Genomic DNA, 21,809 nt, shown 5'->3' on the forward strand with positions numbered 1-21,809 from the left:
GCCTTTCGCGCCCCTGACAGCCCCCCATGCCAGCGCGCATCCACCGGCGCGAACCGCCTTTGATACAGGCGGGTGGGATGGATGGGCCTGGGGCGTGCAGATAAGGCACAGAAAGACTGCTGAATGGAGACACACTTATGTGGATTGCAGGGGGGTGGCCTGCTTCATGGGGAGGCCTGGCTGGAGACACGGGGTCTGAGGAGGCCATGTGACCGATGGCCCCTTGGCGTGGGACACCTTTTGAAGTGCACATGTAGTTTGGCACCTTGGCCTTTCGCGCCCCTGACAGCCCCCCATGCCAGCACGCATCCACCGGCGCGAACCGCCTTTGATACAGGCGGGTGGGATGGATGGGCCTGGGGCGTGCAGATAAGGCACAGGAAGACTGCTGAACGGAGACACACTTATGTGGATTGCAGGGGGGCGGCCTGCTTCAAGGGGAGGCCTGGCTGGAGACACGGGGTCTGAGGAGGCCATGTGACCGATGGCCCCTTGGCGTGGGACACCTTTTGAAGTGTACATGTAGTTTGGCACCTTGGCCTTTCGCGCCCCTGACAGCCCCCCATGCCAGCGCGCATCCACCGGCGCGAACCGCCTTTATATCAATATATAGTATATCGTCTTTAAATCAATGATAGTATATCGTTGCTTATCAATAACAAATGCCACATACCGGAGATTCTTGTGAGCACAGACCCACACTTCAACCGGTGTATTATAGTGGTCAAGACCCAAGGCCTGTATAATCCAATGGTGATTGTTAGTATAGACATATGTGTGACTTTTATAGAGACATAACCCACTGAAAGACTTTGAACAAGTGTTATTTAGTGCATGCATTATCGAGAATATGTTATGTTAGCTTAGATAGATAGTGACCACCCTGCTTCACAGTGACCAGACCTTCACCCATTCGGAGCACAGATGTCTGACGTCCATCCTTGAATGGAGACACACTTGATTCATTTAAAAAATCGAAACAACCGTTGTTAAAATATATGTGGTGTTTTATTTTGTATCTTATTTTGATGACACAAAAATACAAGACTTTAAACATTGTACAGTTCAGGTTGCAGCACAGCGAGAGAAAATCCCCTGTACTGACCGCTGTCACTCGGGAACGTTTCTCTAATGGCACGAACGGCACAGACGGGTATCACTCTTCGAACGCGGTGCCCAAGCCTCCCGTGGAGCCACCATGTAAAGGAATGATAGGCTACCAGCCTGTACCACCTGTGAAAAGGAATGAAACAAACTGTTTTTAAATGACCAAGATAAGTTTAATAAACGTTTGTTGTCAATGACAATTCTTGTAACTAATGGCATTCTGCACGGACAAATGCTATCTAGACAATGCACACTATTGAACGACTTACATGCGTTACAATGATATGTAGATGTAATTTTGGATATAGTAGAAGAACATGAAATAGGAGTGGCATGACAAGCAGAGTATACTTACTCGTTACTCGGATTACGAGGACGAACAGTTGCGTGAAGTTCGTGCATAAGCACCATCATTATTCTCAACACGGCCCGTGTGAGGCATGCTGCCCTGAAGTCTGGCAGCTCAGTGATGCATTGCGGTCGTGGCTCGCCTTCTGAAATGTAGGCCAGGCATCCCGAGTTTTCTCGGCAGCAGCAGTTCTCCTCCTCGGTCGGCATTAGCTCGCACCGATTGCATGTGCACCAGGTGGAGATGCCGTCCATTCGACTAGGCCCAGGCTCTTCATCTGTTGATTCGTCCTGCCAACTGCCGTCCGAATCCCCATCGTTTTCGTGTGCTTCCCTTTCCAGTAGTTCCTCCTCGGTATACTCGGGCTTGTACATGTAGGGCATTATTGTAGCCATTGTGTGTTAAACAAACTAAAATAATTTATAGCGGTGGTACTGGTATCTGTTCACACGGGCTACAAGCGGCGAAGGTAGCTGACCAGAGCACTGAAACGAGTCACAGAATACTCAAAGTAACACAGAGAGAGGAATGGAATCGAAAATCTGCTGCTGTGTGTTGTGAAACGGTCTGTTTATACTTATTGAGGAAAGAGGCGTCCTGCCATTTCCATGGCGACACGTCATTAGCTGAAGCGCAGCGAATGTTGATACGAGACGTGCTTTGGCATTGGGAAATGGGCGGTACGAGTCTGCTGATGACAGGCTCAGGGGCGGGGGTATTGATTTAGTGCCGCAAAAGCAGGTCAGCCAGGGCGATCAGGAAAAAGATAGGATTATCAGAAAATGGCGGCTCCCTGGTGCTTGTTTTCACGTGCGTTTAATGGATGAAAACTCGGGTAAGGTCCATAGGAAAGTTTTCTAAAATTGAGCCACTTAGGCTTAAAAAAACATGGCCGACCCGTAGGGACAATAACATTTTTTACTAGACCATGCCTTTAAAAAATAAAGTCACAATCTACTGGAACATTCTGTGTGAAAAAACATATTTTGTTTTTATGGGCTCAACAAAGCACTGTGAAGTATTGTTATTGGCTAATTGGTTCCCACATGAAAACTGGATCATAGGAAGTTAGTTGACCAAAGGGGAGAAAACCCTTTTACAAATCAAGCTGGCATGTTAGCTAAGCGGATGGATCTCTCGCTATTGAGATCCGTATGTGATGTTCAGGTTGGAGGTCTAACCCTTTTATACAACGCCTTTTAATGAGTAGGTACATAGCTTGGATAATAATGCATGCATATTAACATGTTCTATGTACAGCTCTTTGATGAAAGCGCTACGTCGATAACCAATATTGTAGTCTGACCCCCACCCCAGCCTTAGTCATCTAGGAGGCATCCTACTGGGGGCATTTTTGAGTTCAGGCTCATGATGCCTTTTTCCACTAGCCCTGCCCAACTAGAACCTACTGAACAGGATGTGCATATCGATGATGACTTGATGATGTAGGCTGAAGCAGTTAATTGATCAGACTAAAATATGTAATTAAATGAGAGCATCCATGATGTGGAATTTAATCTTGGGAAAGTACACTTTGATTTACTCCATATTCAAATTAATTATTAAAAAGTGGCCTAAAAAATAATAATATCAACAGCATTTTTATGTCCAATTTTTAATGTCAATTAAAGTGACTAAGACCACAAGTCCTATAAGGCATTTGCTGAAGAAATAAAATCGCATATTTCATGTGATTAGAGGGGCACATGAGCAGTAGCTAGTTGGGTATACAGACCTCTGACCACTGTGAAATACAGTTTTAGATTGATTGCTACCCTAAAATAAACATCGGGTAAAAGGGCCCTGGCTTGACCAAAGGGGACTGAATGTAGCACATATAGAGACAATATGGCTCATGATGCTCCTGCAAAATTATGAATCCCATGTCCGCAGTGCCCACATACAACGAATTTGCCAGGATTTAAGTACCTACTCTATAGTACTAGATCTCTTTATTGACAATGATCTTTATGCGAGCTGAACCAGTAAATTCACTGGAAAAAAACATTAGATCAAAGGAGAGCAGCAGTGATGTGGAGTTGTATCTTCGAAAAGAACATTTTGAATATCCTATATTAAGACTATGAGCTTCATTATGAGTGTGGAGGTCTGGAAACAAGGGTGCTGGTAAGTTTACCAGCACCCTTGTTTCCAGACCGCCACACTACGAGTTTGCCCCAGGACTGCTGCGCCCGACAGGTTTGACCCTGCCGGGTGCAGGGGCCCCGGAAGGCAGATACGTCACGGAAGCACCGGCACCTTTAGCAATGGTGCTGGTGCTTCCATCTCCCCACTCCCATGGAGTCCTCTAGGACTCCATGGGAATCAGGATTTACAGAATCCAGCCCCTGACTTCCCACGCTGCCGGGACTTGTAATGTCCCGGTGGCACTGGGAAATCAGACGGCAGATTTGGTGTCAAAGTGTCAGCAGCAACCTGCCAGTCACACAGAAGGGTTACCGCCGACCTTGTAATGAGGCCCTAATATGAATAACATGAGAGCTTTGTAAAATATATGTCTAAGGGGCTTTCTTGAATGGCTGCCTGTCCCCCAACATGCCAGTCTTCTAACATTTCGTCCATCCGCACTCAGGATCTGGGACATGTTTGTATGCTTTGGCGCCTAGGAACAATGCACCTTCTTGTTCTCCAAACAGGGCATGCATGTGTAGGTGCTATGACCCCTGTTAAATGACGTCTATTGCTGAAATGATAGACAACACCCGGCACTGCTGCATTGGCAGTGTATCACAGAAATCTTGGGGCCAAAATAGTGGCAATACTTGTTGAGAGAGTGATAAATCTAAATGCTGGAATCAAGTAGAGCAGCATCTTCAAATTGATCTTGGCCACCATCGGGGGCCTGTGTAGGCTTCTCAGATGGGTACAGACAGCATAATCATTTTCTAACTCACAGACTGTGTGCCGGACATTTTGAAGTTGACTAATTTAGTAGGTAGGGAGGACAGAATTAAGAAAGCGGTGATATAATCTAGAGTTACCAGGGGCTCTATCATGCAATAGTTTTTCTGGAGGACATAGGGAAGAATCCTTTGTATGAACTTCATCTGGAAGAAATAGCTTTTACCCACAGTATTCATTTGGTAGTTCAGGCTTAAGCCGGCTTCCCAAAAAAACAAGGTTTTGTACTTTGGACTGAATAGGGATTCATTTTTGAAAGAAGGTTGGTGACTAGGAGAGACTAAAGTGAAATACGGTGGAGGAGATTAAGGTACATCAAATGTAAGAAGCATACTGGAGTGCATATAAATTTAGTTTTTCATAGTTTTTAGGAGTATTTTGTTTACTTTGATATTTTGGTGACAGTTTTTTTAATAGTTAAATTTGCCTGTTCTGACCATTTTGTTTGTTTTAATAGTAGTTTTCTTCCTTTTTTAACTTCACTTGATTGTTCAGTTTTCATTTTTTAAACATTTCCCATGCAGGCCCAACTATCACTAAACACGCTTTCTGATTGCACAGATGTAGGCTGACAACATTACTTTTCCATGGCCACTCAGACATTTGATGGTGGTCGCAGAGACTGCTTAACAAACCAATACAGAAGTTGGTTATCTGCAAGTTGCCCTGTGTCTTAGACATCTGGAGACACCAACTATTATTGCTGTTACACAACTGTCTGCCTCCCCAGATACAACTCTGTATGGACATCCTGATGCCAGCTACATGCGAATGTGTTCCCTCTTGCATATCTGCCTTAACATTCTGGCAAATGTTTCTGTCTATTTATTTCCATTCTGTGGTATTAAAAATGTGTCCCTTGACTCGTACAACATCAAAAAACCTTTGACTGCCTATCAGGAACATTTCTCTATCCTTTGAATTCAATTGAACATTTGTTTCTCTCCATGTTGGCTATGAAACCGTAGCCTGCCTTCGAGAAAAAATGTCAATTTTGGTCACTTTAAATTCCATTGATGTTTCAAATTAGTTTCATTCAGACCTCGTCGTTAATTATATAATCCAAACATCATTTTCTTTCTAAATGCTTTCAAATTGTGTTCCACAAACAAAATAACTGTTTCCCTCAAGGATTGTTCCCAAACACAATTGTTTTCTTCTGGTTTTTGTATTAGCTCATCAGCTTACAAGCAAATAGAAAAACAAAATAGATGTACAAAACACTTTTCCATAAAAATATTGGCCTATGTTTTAAAAGAAGCACAACATTTAATTTCAACAAAAGCTCCAAATCCAAAGTACAAAGGGCCTTCCATTAAATAGATAGACATCATAACCTAGATTTAATTAAAAAGATTAAGTAAACATTTACCCACAGCAATAGACAAGGAACAATATTGCCCACTAAAAAACATTGCCCACCAGGTTTCCTGAGTTAGTGTAGTATAACTATTAAGAACATTTCCAAAAACCAAGGCTCTTTTCTCAAAGATTCAAACTAGAGCAAGATGTGTTTTAAGGTTCCCAATTCCCCAGTATTTTTACAAAACTGTCAGCCTCTCTGGTCCATGTCCCACTTCCCTTTTGCGCCAAGAATCTCCTACATGGGGAGTAAATTCAGTCTCATTTTTAGGATAACTTTCATCAGGCGGAGAGCTGGAATTTTTAACAGGTACAGGGCCAAATTATTAAAACCCTTGTATTCGGCCACAAAATTCTCAAATGCTTTGTACGTTTTACATTCTTCAAGTGTGACTATCCCATCACTCCTCCAGAGTTTTTTTTAAATATATTCTGGGTTTCCAAGCTAAACATCAACCTGGGAATCTAAATCTGTTAGTATCTGTAAGCAATCTTTTCACCATGGCAGTATGAACCAATTCATGTTGGCCATATATGTTTCTGCACCGTATGTTATAACTGGCACAACTTTTGCTTTATAGAATTTTAGCATGGGGAGAATTAAAAATGTCCCAAATTTACGAAATATTAGCAACCACTGACAAGATAAAGACTCCATCCAGCGCCTAAGGAGGTCATTATTCTTATTATTCTTCGGGTCAGTACTAAAAGTAAAACCCAGGTACTTGTACATATCCACTTTAGACAATACACCCTCCAAAACCTAACAATTGAACCTCTTATTTTTTTGGGAGATCTTAGAAGCCAAAAGCATTATGTTAGACTTACTCACATAAATCTGCAGATTGCTTGCAACAGAGTATGTTTGAAGAGCATGTACAGATCCCAGCGAACCCACTGGTGTTCTATCTTTCAGAACAAGGTCGTCAGCATAGAACAAAAAGTGGATTGCCTGGCCGCCAACTCGTGGGGGGTTTGCTCTTGGAGCATCCATTGAGATCCCACAAACTGACAGACAGAGATTAAATAACGCAGGGGTCAAAATGCAGCCCTGCTTCAATTCTCTATGTGTCAAGACTTTCCTGGAAAGCCTACCATCTGCATCAATCCCTCCGGACACCCCCATTTCAGCCCACAGTCTACCTCTATTGATACTGTCAAAGGCTATAGCGAAGTCTATAAAGGCAAAATATATTGGTTGCCTCTCCATCAGAGCCCTTCTCTTCATGTAGTTCAGTAGGAACCCATTTAAGGGCATTCCCATGCCCTTAAAAAAACCACCTCGTTCCTACCAAACTGCCTGACTGTTCGTATCCACGCATTCAACTGCCTTAATAGGAGGGATGCTAAAAGCTTGCCAGGGGTGTCCAGAAGTGCTATTGGACAGTAATTTGAGGGTGATGTTCTATTCACTTTTTTGAAAACTGGGATAATAATAGATGTCCTCCAGAAGTAGGGAATCATTCTCACCTTCAAAATTGTTTTGATTATAGTTACTAGAATGTTTGCCCAGATAACCGGGTGCTTCTTTAGAATGGCATTTGATGACCATGCTCTCTTCCCTCTAGATTTGTTATGTAGAGTTTGAAGAATCTGCCCCATGTTCTGCTTCTATATCTTAATTAACATTATCGCTAATATTCACTATGTTTGTCTAACTCTCAATGCCATGAGAAATCATGTTTTTTAGAGTATGCTTAAACCGATTCCCCCTGACTAAGAAAGAGTTAAAGCACGTAGTCAATGCAGACTATGCAACGCTGCAGAACAAGCTCTGTGTGATGATAGGGTCTTTGGGATGGTGCTTTGGTTGGGTCCTAGGACCTTACTGTGCTGCTTCACACCTTGCCCTCCTCTGTTTCTGAGAGTGCCCATTTTTGTTTTTTGGGGACTTCTTCTGTCCAGATATCCACTGTACTCCAGGACCCCAAACCGGCCCATAGAGTTGGGGTTTGCCCAGAAGCACTTTAAGACAAGATAGCAGCACTCTTGAGATGGATGGGGGTGCAGATTAATACTCCAACACCAAATCAATAATGACAACTCAACAGTTTGGCAAAGGGAGTCCGTTTGATGACAAGTACAAAAAATGGGGAGTCTCATGAATATCAGCGGATACTTGATCTTCTCTCTCTCTTCACAACTCAAACAAACTTCATAAAAAACATAACATTTATACTGAAAACTTGTCATCATTGACGTTTAATGCTTAAAAGTTGGCATGAAAGTCTATTGGTTCAGGAAAGGTAACTTTAATATTGGTACTATATCTGTATATGGTAACAGAGTAAAGGGATTGGATAAACACTGCCAGGTGGGACATCTAAGCCTTACCTTCAAAATGGCTACTCTAGACATCACTAAAAGTATGATGTCCCATTAGTTCTACTAATTATAGGACCCTAGATTACTTGGTCCATTGTGATTGGGTTGGCACCAACCCCAATCATACTTTTCCACTTTGCTTAGCAGCATGCAGAATGGTCGGCCAGGTGCAGGGTGCCCCTTAGCTCCCCGGCCTTCCTCCAATTATTGTTACAATCAATCATCACTTTAGTGGCTATGTGTCAATTATTTCACTGTGGTTGGCCTCGAGACTGCATCTCCTGTCTGGAAAAGTTCGGATATCTTTGCCTGGCCTGCTGCCATGCGTAGTAGTGAAGGTCTCAGTTTTTCCTTGCTCGGCTGGTCACGTGATTCAGACACCGTGAATTTGCCTCTTCTTTATGTAATTTGTGTATTTGATTTTCGTTTCACCCACCACCTGCCTTCAGTTTCTTATCTTGGCCTTTCTGAAGCAGGATATTCTGTTCTTAGATTCCATTAATTGTAGCTACTATTCGGCTATTCTACTGATATGACCTTGGCTTTCTTGGCACGATTTGCCTCGGCTGAGTTTCGTTTCTGCCGCTTCTTCTCGATTTTGCTAAATATGAAGCTCTCCTCGTGTGGCCTTTAGCAAAATTTGGTTAATTCTGCTTCTTGTGCAAAGTGCAAGTATACTTATATAACGTGCTTCTTTTGAGGTAGATCTGTGTAGGTGGCGCTTGCTGCACTATCTTTCTACTAAGCATAGCAAGCCGCACGATTTTCTTAGCTTTCTTGTGGTTCCAAGCATATGTACATGCGTAAACTGGTCGAATATCTTCATGATGCTTACAGCTTAAGCTTCTTGTATTTGACATTGTCCTTTCACTTTAGGTTCATGATGCCCCTTGTTCATGGCGTTTCATCTCTTTACGTCATTCTCTGGTTGTTATTTCTTCTATATGTGAGTCAGTCCGGGTTCTCGTGACGTCACCATTCGTCTTCCATTAAGACCTTCTTGGCTTCTTCAGGGACTGTACTTAGACAATCTTCATTTCGTTTCATTTGTTGATATGGTTTTCTCAATGGGCACCTTACTGTCCATGGTTTCCTTGGTATCAGTACTTCAATAGGCATTGTTCTTCTGATGGGTACTGGACAGAGCCCCACTGCAGCTCTCTGCTGGTTTATTTGCTCATCATACATCACATATTTCGGCGTGAACGTTCCTGGTACTTCAAAATGGACGGTTGGCGTGTGGGCTGCATTTGGGACCTCCTCTACAGTCCCCCCTCTGGGCGATTCATCATCCACTTTCACCTCTTTCTTTGGATCCATCTTCTTTGGTTCCTCTGTATTCACCTTCACTTCATCGTCTGGGTCCATTCTTTCTTCATCTTCTGGCTCTATACACAATGGTCTGAAGAAATGTCTCTTTTGGGGTCCATATCTTTATTACTCCTTTTAAACTTCCTGCTGTTCTCACGTGTTCGTCCTTGTTCCACGTCATCAGTTGACTCTGCCCATTTGGGCTGCAGTAAACCCATCTTCCCACGTAATTTCTATGCTTCCTTGGATAGAGAAACTTTGCGTGAAGAGCTTTTTCTGATTTGGCAGAAAATTAATTCTCTCTTTTCATTCGAGTCAGTAGTTCCACAGATCTCTTCTTCTTCAGGTGAGCATCTGCTTTCTGGAAACTGTCAATGTTCAGGTCACTCTTTGGGATCACCAATGCTGGGACGTGGACATTCACTATTGTGCATATACCTCTCCAGTTCTTTGGCAGTCTGATGTATGCTTTGGATCCACATGCCCAGTAATGGCCCATAATTACTGCAGTTTCATGCATCATTCCTGGAGCATCAATGATTCGTCCACAGTTCTGATTCTCTCCCATCTTTCTTGTGCCATTATTCCTGAAGCACAATTTTGAGCTCTCCAGTGGTACTATCTGCAGGGGTCCTCCTCTATCTTTGACCCATGTCAGCAGTTTTGCAAGCTTTGGCCACAATGGCTTGCATATCCTTTGTGTGTTTTCAATTGCTTCTTTGCAGGCTCCAAGGACCATCCATGCCCTGCAAATCAGTACTCCTTTCTCCCATTCATCTGGTGAAAGCACTGTTCCCCAAATCTGCAGCTGACCTCTGTTCTTCCAACTTTGAGCCTCTTCTGGAGTTTTCCCTTGGACATTTAGCTTCTGGTTTGCTTCTCTTCTGATTTCTGTTCCTTTAACTCCAGGCTTCTCATATCTGATCACAATGTGTTTCATTTTTCCATTGTTTCTTGTCTTTATGTCCTGGACATAATCGTCTTTATTTGGATCGTTTGCTTCAGTTGCCCATTTCATTGAGGCATCACAACCCATGAACTGGCCTCTGGTCTTTCACATTGCTACGTGTGAAAGACAGTGTGCTGTCTGGACATCAATTCGGACAGCTACAAAGATCTTGGACTTCCCCATGCTGTACAGTAGGAGTGCACAACACAAACAAAACATTCCCCCTCTGAACTTTGTCTTCCAACTTCTTTCATGTGTTGGTACCAGATGTTTTTCCCCAAATGTGCTGTGCTGTCCAAATAATCGTTTAGTTCACTGTCATCCCCATGTATGCTTCTCTTGATTCTTAAGGTTTTCATGTAATTTGCTATAACTACATCCCTGAATGCATCGGTATGGCTTCTTCTTGCTGGAGGATTCTCAGGTACCGTGATCCATGATGTATGTATCTTCATCTGTGCCAGTCTAGTGGAAGAAAGTCTGGCAATTCTTTCTATTCCCTCTTGCCTCTTCCTGGCTCTGGCTAATGACATCCATATGGATTCTGCTATCAGCTGTGCTCGTGAGATTTTCTTTCAGCTTGTCTTCGTCTCCATCAGTGTCGTATCAGGGGTGTTCATTAATGTTATTTCTAATGGTTTCTTCTCCAACTCCTCTTGCATTCTTTTTCTCTTGGTCAAAAATGCCCATATCCGCTCTGTCATTGGTCCAGTGTATGGCTATATTGTAGAACTTGATTGTGTCCCCTTCATTGGATCATGTATGCTTATGAATGCTATCTTGGTTGTTTCATTCTTTAACTCCTTTTGTCTCTTTACAGGTTCATTTTTCCCCACTTGACTGGCCACTGCATTTGTAGGGTAGCTTCTCATTGTTGGCTGTCCAACCTTCCTTTCTTCTTTGGACTGTGGTTCTGTAGTTATTGACACTAGGCCTGGCGTGTGTGCATTCAATGTATGCATGCGTGTGGTTGTCAGTAACCTTTTCTACATTCACACTCTGCTGACCCTGTCTTCGGCTTTTCAATTTGATTGTTACCATAAGTGTGTGTGTGTCATTGCTAATCACATCCATTTCAAGTTCACTCACTCCACCATCAGATCTCCTAGGGACTGGAATGACCATGTAAGGTCTGGGTGTCTTCGCAGGCTTCATGCCTCCATCATTAGGTGGGTGCATTGGAATTGGGACGCTTTGAGCACCAATAAAAAATGCAGTTATAATTGTCAGTGACAGTAAATCAATGATGAATATAATGCATAAATACATAATACCCCTGTAGGTCAATCTACAGCATTTACTTCCAGAAAAATACGGACGTCTCTCCTCCTGAGCGAGGACGTGATTGCTGCTCTGGATCCCCCTCTCGATCATCCGTTGAAAGATGCTAACTTTTAATACACTTTTAAACAATGTTATCTCTGGATTCTGCTGGTTCTGTTTGTGAGTTGCAGGTACTAAAACAATTGTCCCCCTTTGTCTGAACAATGGATTGTCTATTATGTCTGGATACAGTTCTCTTGATGGGCTATGGGAAGTGTCAAAATCAAGCAATAATTCAGCAAATCTCTTTACTGTGCATGTTCAAAATATACAAGTTCCCAATCTGTGCCTCTGATTTGCTTCATTCCCGAAGACATGCTGTGTCCTTGTCAGTGTAACAAAAGGTGAAATCTCTTGCACTACTTTCTCGATCTGTCTCTCGGCGGAAAGTTTTAAAATCTCCTCAGATAGTTCTGCTGATGGTTAGAAAGTCCAACTTGCATCACGATACCATGCAAGAGTATGCTCATCTGCGTAGAATTAGCTGGGTCTCTGATGAATGTGAGGACTCAACACCGACAGGTCTCCCCACAAGTTCTGGGAAATTCTCTATTAGGCAAAAGAAAACATTGCTCACCAACCTACTGTCTTCTGGTGACAGGGACATGTGTCCTGCCCTTGTTGAGGTTTGGGACTGTTTGGCCCTCACTCACTGTAAACAGTTTCTGCAATTTCAGTGTGCGTGAAGAGCAACTTGAATAATAGTTCCGTTTAGGATTATACTTAAACGTTCTGTATTTGCTGGATCGCGAAGGAATGTCAATACATTTGTAGTTCTTCTGACAAGATCTGGACAGTTTTCAATTAGGCGAAAGAACAGTACGTTGGTAAGCCTATTCACTTCTTCCCCCACTTGAGACATTTGACATTTGGTTTTTCCTCGCTGTATTCCAGAAGTAGGAGGAACTGCTCGTTAATTACAGTAAGCAGCCTCCTTATGGTCTTTTCGCTTTCAGGATTTTGAAGAAAGTCAGTGATACTGGTGAGCATCTCCACCAGTGATGGGTATGATCTTAGCACTAGATTGAAATATGTTAATACATCTTTTTTTCCCTTCCTTTCCTATTATTTTGTTTGTGTTCCCTTTTATTCCCTGCCCTCCCTGTCTTTAGCGATTTAACTGCCTGCAGTAGTTCACAAACAACAATGTGACTTTTGTGGATGCAAGTAAGGGTTCCACATGAAATGGAGGAAAAAGATGCAATAAAGCTTGCTAGTATCCTTCCTTTTTCGAACATTGGTTCAAGTGAGTGCTACTATAGAGCCTTGTTAACTTGAATTAGCTGGAGTGATGAACAGCTTGCTTCTCTTGCCCCGATGTGACATTAATTTTTTTAAGTGACCACTATAGTTGTGTATGGTTTGACAATGTTTTTAATCTGCAATAGTTTGAATGTATGTGTTGTAGGAAACAATGTGCACATGTGTTTTAGAATGATCACTAACCCATGAATTGTATCAGACTTGTTTTTCACATATCAAATGTATTTTTGTATACTTTGTTGTAGGATTGGTCTTGCCGATCAACCCTCGGGGTATCAAGTATGTGTAGACTTTTTGTGAAGAAATATTGTCCTGAAGATGGCTGATTTAAAGAAAGAAAGAGAAACTAGAGATAGTGTCTGAAACAAAATATGCCCGAAACATGTCGACAGTCATCTGAAATACCCATTTATATTGATTATGGGAGTCTGTTGCAAACAAAGTGTTTTCAAATAACACTTACATTTTGTGTTGCTTCCACCCCATGTCTTTCTCACTATTGTTTGTGTTATTTGTTGTTTCTTTTTATCAAAAAAGTTTTTATGAATGTGGAATTGTTGAATTGTTGAAGAATGAAATATGATATATGTGGCAATGTGTGCCATTTTATCTATATACTATATGTGATAATTAAATGAAATTGATTTTTGTAATTATTGTCTGTGTCGGGTTCATGAGGTTTCATAACAATAACATCATTTTGATAGTCGCCTAATTGACATTTGTTTAGTCACTTTGAAACATTGGGGTAAAGGAAAGAGGGGTAATTAGACTCACCTTCTGTTTTCTCTGTAGAGCTAGTTCCCTTTGAGTTCTAATCCCCCGAGAAAAAAAGTTGGGAACATTACCTGGTGTGGTAACACTCAACAGGTATATTACATAGAATTGTAGCCGTGTTAGGGACTATGGGGAACTCGACCTCAACAATATCATTTATTGGACATAAATCCTGAATTAAATACCAAGACCCTCCCTTTGATTTTTTGACAGGGTAAACTGCAGTATTGCATGACGATTCTGACATCACTAAGATGCCTTGCTCCATCATAGCTGAAATTGTCTTACAAATGCCTTCATCTGCCTCCCTGGTCATGGGATATTGTTGTGCTTTTGGAAGAATTGCACCTAGCTTCAGTTTAATTTTCACTTCTCCGACTCCTTTTAATAAGCCTACATCATAGGGGCCTGTGGTCCACACTGAGACAGGCACCTGGGCCATGTCGTCCTCTAAATATTCAGGACGGTTTGTGCCAACATCATTCCCTGAGGCACTTCTCTTTTGATCATTTTCACCCAAAAAGTGAGGTTCACCTCACCTGCTGTTTCTCCCCCATCTGCTTGCTCATCAAACAGATCGTCATCAGTGACATCAGTCAGTCTGTACCCTTCTTCAATGGCGATTCCTGTGCACCATTGTCGGCCTTCATCATCACAACCATCAATCAATTCAATCTTTATCTCGTGCAAAGGTATTCTTGGCCTATATAGAAATTCATCTAGGATCCTCATGGTTTCCTCAGCAAGGCCTGGCAGCCCTGCCATTAGCATACATATTCCATACGTGAATATTTTGGGCTCCAATGGGACAGCCCTCATAGCTGTGTATCCTGCGTATGCTCTAATTATTTCGCATACGTTCAAATAGTGCATTCCTGGAGTTGAACATACTATGCCCTCCTCCGTGAACGAGATTGTCATGTTTAACTTCGTCATGAGATCTTTTCCCAAGATGTTTACTGGGGTTTGTCGCGAATATAATAGAGGTACATTCATATCACATTCTCCCATAGAGACTGGAAGTGTGTCTGTAAAAGGAACACAACTTGTAGCTCCTGTGAAACTCTGAGTATTTATAGCATCGCCGGACAAGTAAAACTTGCCTTCACGTATACACGAATGTGTTGCACCCGTGTCAACTAAGAAGAAATATTCTTTATCCCCTATAACGACATCCACCCTTGGTTCCTGGTGAGAGTCTGGTGTCACTGATAGCATAGAACACATCAGGGTTCCCAGTGAGCTGTCCTAGTCCATATATAATTTTGTCCCACCTTGTGCAAATGGACTTCCCCTATCACCAGCGTTACTCCTCATTCCAGGGTTCGCAGCCTGTCCTGCACTTACTGTCTGTGACATTTGCATTGGCGACTGTTGAGACTGTCCTTGTGGGAAACTCATCAAATTCTGAGGTTGCGAGCTTTGCTGTGCTCCTGGAGTTTGTTGTTGCACCATGTGATTCTGTGCAACTCCATTTCCTCCCTGCTGTAAAAACACAGGTGGATTCACCATACCTCATACCTGCTCTTATTCCTGGTTCGTTTTGCATCATGCCTTGACTTCTGCATGTGCGTGCTAGATGCCCTGTCATCCCACACAACCAACATACTGGCGGTGGTCTGATCATTTGCCCATTTGATATATCTTGATTGCCATTTTGCATGCTTTGAAAGCCTCCTTGATTACTCTGAAAACCTCCCTGATTACTCTGCCACCCTCTTCCTCTAAATCCTCTTCCCCTGGGATAAAACCCAGTATTGCTCTGATTATTCTGCTGTGGATTATTGGCCTGCTGCATGCTCGACCCGTCAGTGCTAGTTATCAATGCCCCTTCAAGGGTGTATTTTGACAATTTCTTCGGCACTCATTTTGCCTCTTCACCCTTTCATGGAACTTTCTTTTTTGGGATTTTTTTCTTGCAGCAGCCTGCAATAGTGTGCAATGGTCAACTGTATCTCAGACCACGGTTTGACCTCGATTCCTACCAATTTCTTGAGCTGTTTTTGTACCGGCTCTGGCAGCCCTTGGCATAATATATGGTAGAACATGGGTATAGATTTCCCCCAAGATTCCCAAGTCTCGAGTACCCACGGGTCTTGGAAATTCTGGATGTAAATCAAAGGGTCATCTGATTCCTTCATTTTACGTGCCATTATAGCTCCCATGTCGGAAGTATACGGATATAGCAATCGTAATGCTTTCCATACTGTGGCTCTGCAATTGTTAAATGGAGCTCCATCATGCACGGTATTAACTGTGGTGACACCAGGGTAACCTGCCCGTATCCACACATCGTCTGCTCTAAGAGGCAATTAAGAGACCCTTGATATCCCCAATAGCTAAGATGTTGCATCCCCTAATTTTTTCTAGCTCGTGTATCTTTTTCCGGCTCCCGATGTCAACATTGGAAGCTTATCTTTCAGGTTTTCCGATCCATGTGTTGCCATGGAATATACTGTGGTCTCGTTCCACCTTTCTCGAGCAATGGAAATTGGGATGCAGAGCCCTCTCTTTCTTCTCTCATTGTTCTTCTATCTATTGCAGGAGTAATATTCCCACATCGCTGCCTTCCTGGCAATATCCTTAGCTGGCTCACATAGGGTGGTGAAGACACCACCCTCTGACCGTGAGATACTTCTTTGTGTCAGTCTGACTGTGGGGCTGATTCTGATGCCCTCGGTGCAGACCAACTAGAATCTAACCATCTTCTCACTTTCCCTCCTGAGAATCGTCTTTCGTGTCTCCTCTCTTCCTCCTTTTCTTCATGCTCCTCTCTTTCGGTATCAGACATTGTCTCCACCCAACTCGTGTAACTTCTTGCATATTATTTGTACCTACCGATTTCCAACCTATCTAGGGACAGCTCTCTATTTCCACTACTTTGGGAGACATCCTCAGTATCGTAAATCTGAGTGCTCGCCAGGCGCTAGTCTTCCCCCTCCCCTTGGGCTACTTGTTCTAGCCCCATTTCATCATATATTCTATCAATCATCTCTCTGATACTTCTGCTGTCGAAGTGTTCCTCGATATTCGCCCTAGATGTGCCTGGTACTGAATCGTACTCAGGAAATAATTCTTCTATATCTTCCCAGTCTACTACTAGCTCAGGTTTTTTAACCTCCCTTTCCAGGTATTCAAGATCGCATGCTCTTTGCCTTCGCTTACGTTCTACATCGTCATCAAATTCTCTGCCCTTCCTCTCTGACCCTATCTTCTTCCTCTTTCTTTGCATCTCTACGTTCATTTGCCCTTCAGATTTCCTCATCCCTTCGTCTCTTTATTATTTTCTCCTGCATCCTTTGTTCTTCTTCTATCCTTCATTGCTCCTGCCTGTCTTTATTATTGGCTGCTCTCTGTTTACGATCATGTTGCCTTTCTTGCTCTTCGCAATATAACTGTTCTCATCTCTGCCTATCTTTTTTCCTTATTATTTCGTCTCTCAATCCTTTTTCTTTGTCCTTCTCTTGTCTCTGTAAGTCATCTAACTTCTCCTTTTGTTTTACGTCATCTATGCCTTTACCATCGAGTTTCAATTAAATCTGCCCTCCCATCCTTTCATTTTGTGTGAATGCTATCTCATCAGTTCTATCCTCAGTTCCTTTCCATCTTTTGCCTTCTCTCTCTGTGTCGAGAGATGTACTTGCTTGTGACTGGTCTTTTCTCTCGTTCTCGTGTCTCTCCTTGTCCCTTGGGACTTTGGAGGTGATATCTCTATCTTTATCTTTGTGTAAATTTTCATCACTACTTTGCATAGGTGACTCATATGCCGGGTTGCTATACCCTTTGGCTGCTTTAAGTTCTTTTAGCCGGTATAACCCTTTGTCCTTTTTGTCTTCAATTTTCGTTTCTGATGGGGTGGGTGGCGCTGAGGACACCTCACCCCCCTCTGTGCATACATTAACTATCCAGTCTACTGCTGGCTTCTCCTCCTTATCCTGTTGGTACATTTTCCACAACTCTATACTAGCTAGGCGCTTGTCTAACTTTTCTCCCATGTATGTGGCGTGCAAATATGTCGTCATGTGCTGTAGGACCGTTTTAGATAACTATTCAACCTTGGCCCATGGCATAAACATCTTGTTTGCGTTTCCTTTAAACCATTCTGCACTGTACTGTTTTAGTTTAGGTGCATGTTTTGGCAACTGTTTGCACAGGTGTACTAATGGAGTCATGTCTTCCATATTTAAATCTGTTCACTTTCTCTTTATACAACACTTGTTAATGTTTTTTGTTACTTAAACAATTCCAACAATATGAGTGAGCACCAATCGTCGCAAGCTCCAATCCTGTTCCACAAAATTTTATATCTTCTATTTTACTCAATAAATATCAGGTTGTATTCTACAATATTTCAAATATCCAGTTGTGTAATTTTTATGGTAGTTTCTCGAAGGAAAAAATGTTGTCCTATGATGTCACAACAAATAACACATAAAACAGACGTTCATAAACTAGACAAACTCCAGCTGGTTACACAGACCTCTGCCTCTAATATTACCCCGACATGGAGTTTAAACTCACTCCTTTCACGAGCATCTTTAACCACTGTGGTGACCTATTTGTTCCTCTTTTATTCAGGACTATGGATGCAAGTTTCTTCTAGCTGCTATATTAAAGTGTAGGAATTAGGCGTATCCTCTCTCTTCTCGGGTGTCTCCCCCGGTATCCTCTCTCTTCTCGGGTGTCCCCCCCCCGGTATCCTCTCTCTTCTACTTTAGTCAACCTTTGAGTCACTATTTCCTTCCCCATATATATATATATATATATATATATATATACATATACATTCTACTCTATTTCTGACTATATTTTGTTTTCCCGCCTCCCTCCGTTACCTTTCCCTTACTTGTTCGAAGGCATGCACTTTTTGCCAAAGCGTTTAGTCTTTTTCACTTACCATTCGCATGTTTCCTCTCTGGATGCTCGGGATCACTGCCTTGGTCACTGTCTCTCCTGCCGTTCGCCCGCTCAGCTGCTCGTAGGAGTGAGAAGCGGTTATGTGGGGAAACACGGTCCCTCCAGCCCTCTGTCTGCAGATTGTATTTTTTACTCTAACCACTGTCTACGGGGAGCTTCACGGTCTATTCAGCCAAATGGCAAAGGACTTGTGATATTGCCGAGGACCTAGGTTTACTTTATGTCGACGGTCAATGGGTGTCTTATTTAATCGATAATCGATAACCATCTGATCTCTGCTACGAAGTGTACTCCGGGACCCCGAACCGGCCCATAGAGTTGGGGTTTGCCCAGAAACACCTTAAGACAAGATAGCAGCACCCTTGAGATGGATGGGGGTACAGATTAATACTCAAACACCAAATCAATAATGACAACTTGACGGTTTGGCAAAGGGAGTCAGTTTAATGACAAGTACAAAAAACAGGGAGTCTCATGAATATCAGCGGATGTGTGATCTTCTCTCTCTCTTCACAACTTCAATGAACTTAACATTTATACTGAAAACTCCTCATCATTGACGTTTAACGCTTAACAGTTGGTATGCAATTCTATTGAATCAGGAAAGGTAACTTTAATATAGGTACTATATCTGTATATGGTAACGGAGCAAAGGGATTGGATAAACACTTTCAGGTGGGACATCTAAGCCTTACCTTCAAAATGGCTACTGTAGATGTCACTAAACGTACGAGATCCCATTGGTTCTACTAACTATAGGACCCTAGATTACTTGGTCCATTGTGATTGGGTTAGCACCAACCCCACTCATACTTTTCTACTTTGCTTAGCAGCACGCAGAATGGTCGGCCAGGTGCAGGGTGCCCCTTAGCTCCCCCGGCCTTCCTCCAATTATTGTTACAATCAATCATCACTTTAGGGGCCATGTGTCAATTATTTCACTGTGGTTGGCCTCGAGACTAAATCGCCTGTCTGGAAAAGTTCTGATATCTTCGCCTGGCCTGCTGCCATGCGTAGGTGTGAAGGTCTCAGTTTTCCTTGCTCGGCTGGTCATGTGATGCAGACACCATGAATTTGCCTCTTCTTTATGTAATTTGTGTATTTGATTTTCGTTTCACCCACCACCTGCCTTAACTTTCTTATCTTGGACTTTCGGAAGCAGGATACTCTGTTCTTAGCTTCAATTAATTGTAGGTACTGTTTGGCTATTCTACTGATATGACCTTGGCTTTCTTGGCACAATTTGCCTCGGCTGAGTTTCGTTTCTGCCGCTTCTTCTCGATTTTGCTAAATATGAAGCTCTCCTCGTGTGGCCTTTAGTAACCTTTGGTTAATTCTGCCTCTTGTGCAAAGTGGAAGTATATTTATATAACGTGCTTCTTTTGAGGTAGATATGTATAGGTGGCGCTTGCCGCATTATCATTCTACTGAGCATAGCAAGCCACACGATTTTCTTAGCTTTCTTGTGGTTCCAAGCATATGTATGTCGGATTGTTAGTCAGGGCTATGTAGCCCGCCCACATCGTTGTGTGGGCAGACCGCCGTTGCGGTCTTAGTTCCCGGCAAGGGAAGTGACGTTGGGCTAGGGAGGGGGCAGGACAGGAAAGGGGCAGTGTAAGTTGAACGGGGAATAAAGGAAGACGCATTGTTCCCCGGCTCCCGTGTGACTTATTACGCGGTTCGGGGACCCGCGTAAAACCCCACATTTGGCGACGAGGGGTACGCTGTACCCACTCGCAACCCAGGGACCCGCAGGAGAGCGGGTGCTGCGCATCGGAGCAACGCCGCCACTCAGGAGTACCGCGGAGGTCCGCGGTCGAGCGGCGTGGCGCGTCGGCGCACCTCCCATATCCTGCTGAGAGGCCGCAAACACGAGCGGCCGCAGCAAGCGGAGCTGCGGGGAGAGGCCGCAAACACGAGCGGCCGCAGCAAGCGGAGCCGCGGGGGAGAGGTCGCGGCTGCGCCTGCAAGGGAGCACGCGGGCCAGGGAGCAAGTTGCCAGGGTCCTGCCCCCCCCTCCCCCACTTCAACCAGCGATCGGGAGGCCCTGAGGCGGGCCCCAAGGCCCAAGTTAAAAGGTCAAGCACACGCACCAGCCCGTGAGGGACACAAGGGCAAGCCAAAGCCAGAAAAGAGGCTGCACATTGCCACACGGCACCACCGTCACAGCGAACATGTCGGGCCCAGCAAGCCCCGTAGCCTCCTCGTCAGATGGATCTGGAGCCGCGAACGATGGCAATCAACAGGCACCAACTTCAGGTACCGCCGCCCACAACTTACCACTACCGGGCCCCTTTGATGTGAGAGACACATCCAACCTAGGCCCCAGATGGGTCATATGGCTCAGGGATTTCAAATTCTACACGGGGGCAATAGGTCTGACAGACAACGCGATGCTAAAAAACACCCTCTTCATGACAGTAGCCCCGCTGTCAGGGACATCGCAGGCGAACTGATGAACGTAGACACGGTCACCTATGCGGAACTACATGGGAAGCTATCAGAATACTTCACGCCCCATACAAACATTGACTATGAGCGCCACGTCTTTCACACTATGCGACAGGAGAAAGGAGAGTCCCTCGACAATTTCGTGATGCGCCTACGCATCAAGCTAAAGTACTGTGAGTTCCACAAGTACTCCAATGACGAGGCGCTAAGATCTCAAGTCATAGCTGGCTGCATCTCACAGCCATTCAGGAAACAGCTTCTCCAGAAACAAAGGTCCCTGGAGGAAATCCTTGCACTGGCCAGGATGGAAGCAGCAGTTGAGTCGCAACTCGACAGTCTAGGCAAAGTCACCATTCAACACCCGCCACCGACTGCTGAGACCATCAATAAGCTATACACGGCGCCCTCACCGAGTGGGAAAGGAACGGACGCCACGTGCTACAGATGCGGATTCGAGTATCCGCACGCGGGTGACTGCCCTGCAATTGGACAAAAGTGCGCCGCATGTGGCGGTATGGACCACTACAGAGCCGTATGCAAAAATCCACCGGGACAGGGACCCAGCAGAACGAGACAACAAGAGAGAAGGAGAAGCTCGCGACATAGCCCACCAGCAGGCAGAGGAGATGAAGACCAGCCGGGACCCAGGAGAGAAGAAAAACCACGAAGGAGCACCTACACCAGAGACGACAGAAGGCCTTCGGAGGGATCGAGGCGATCGCAAAGAAGAAGGTTCGTCCGGTACATTGAGAT

This window comes from Ambystoma mexicanum, chromosome 6p, assembly GCF_040938575.1.
Source record: "Ambystoma mexicanum isolate Mex_15411 chromosome 6p, UKY_AmexF1_1, whole genome shotgun sequence".
Classification (NCBI taxonomy): Eukaryota; Metazoa; Chordata; class Amphibia; order Caudata; family Ambystomatidae; genus Ambystoma; species Ambystoma mexicanum.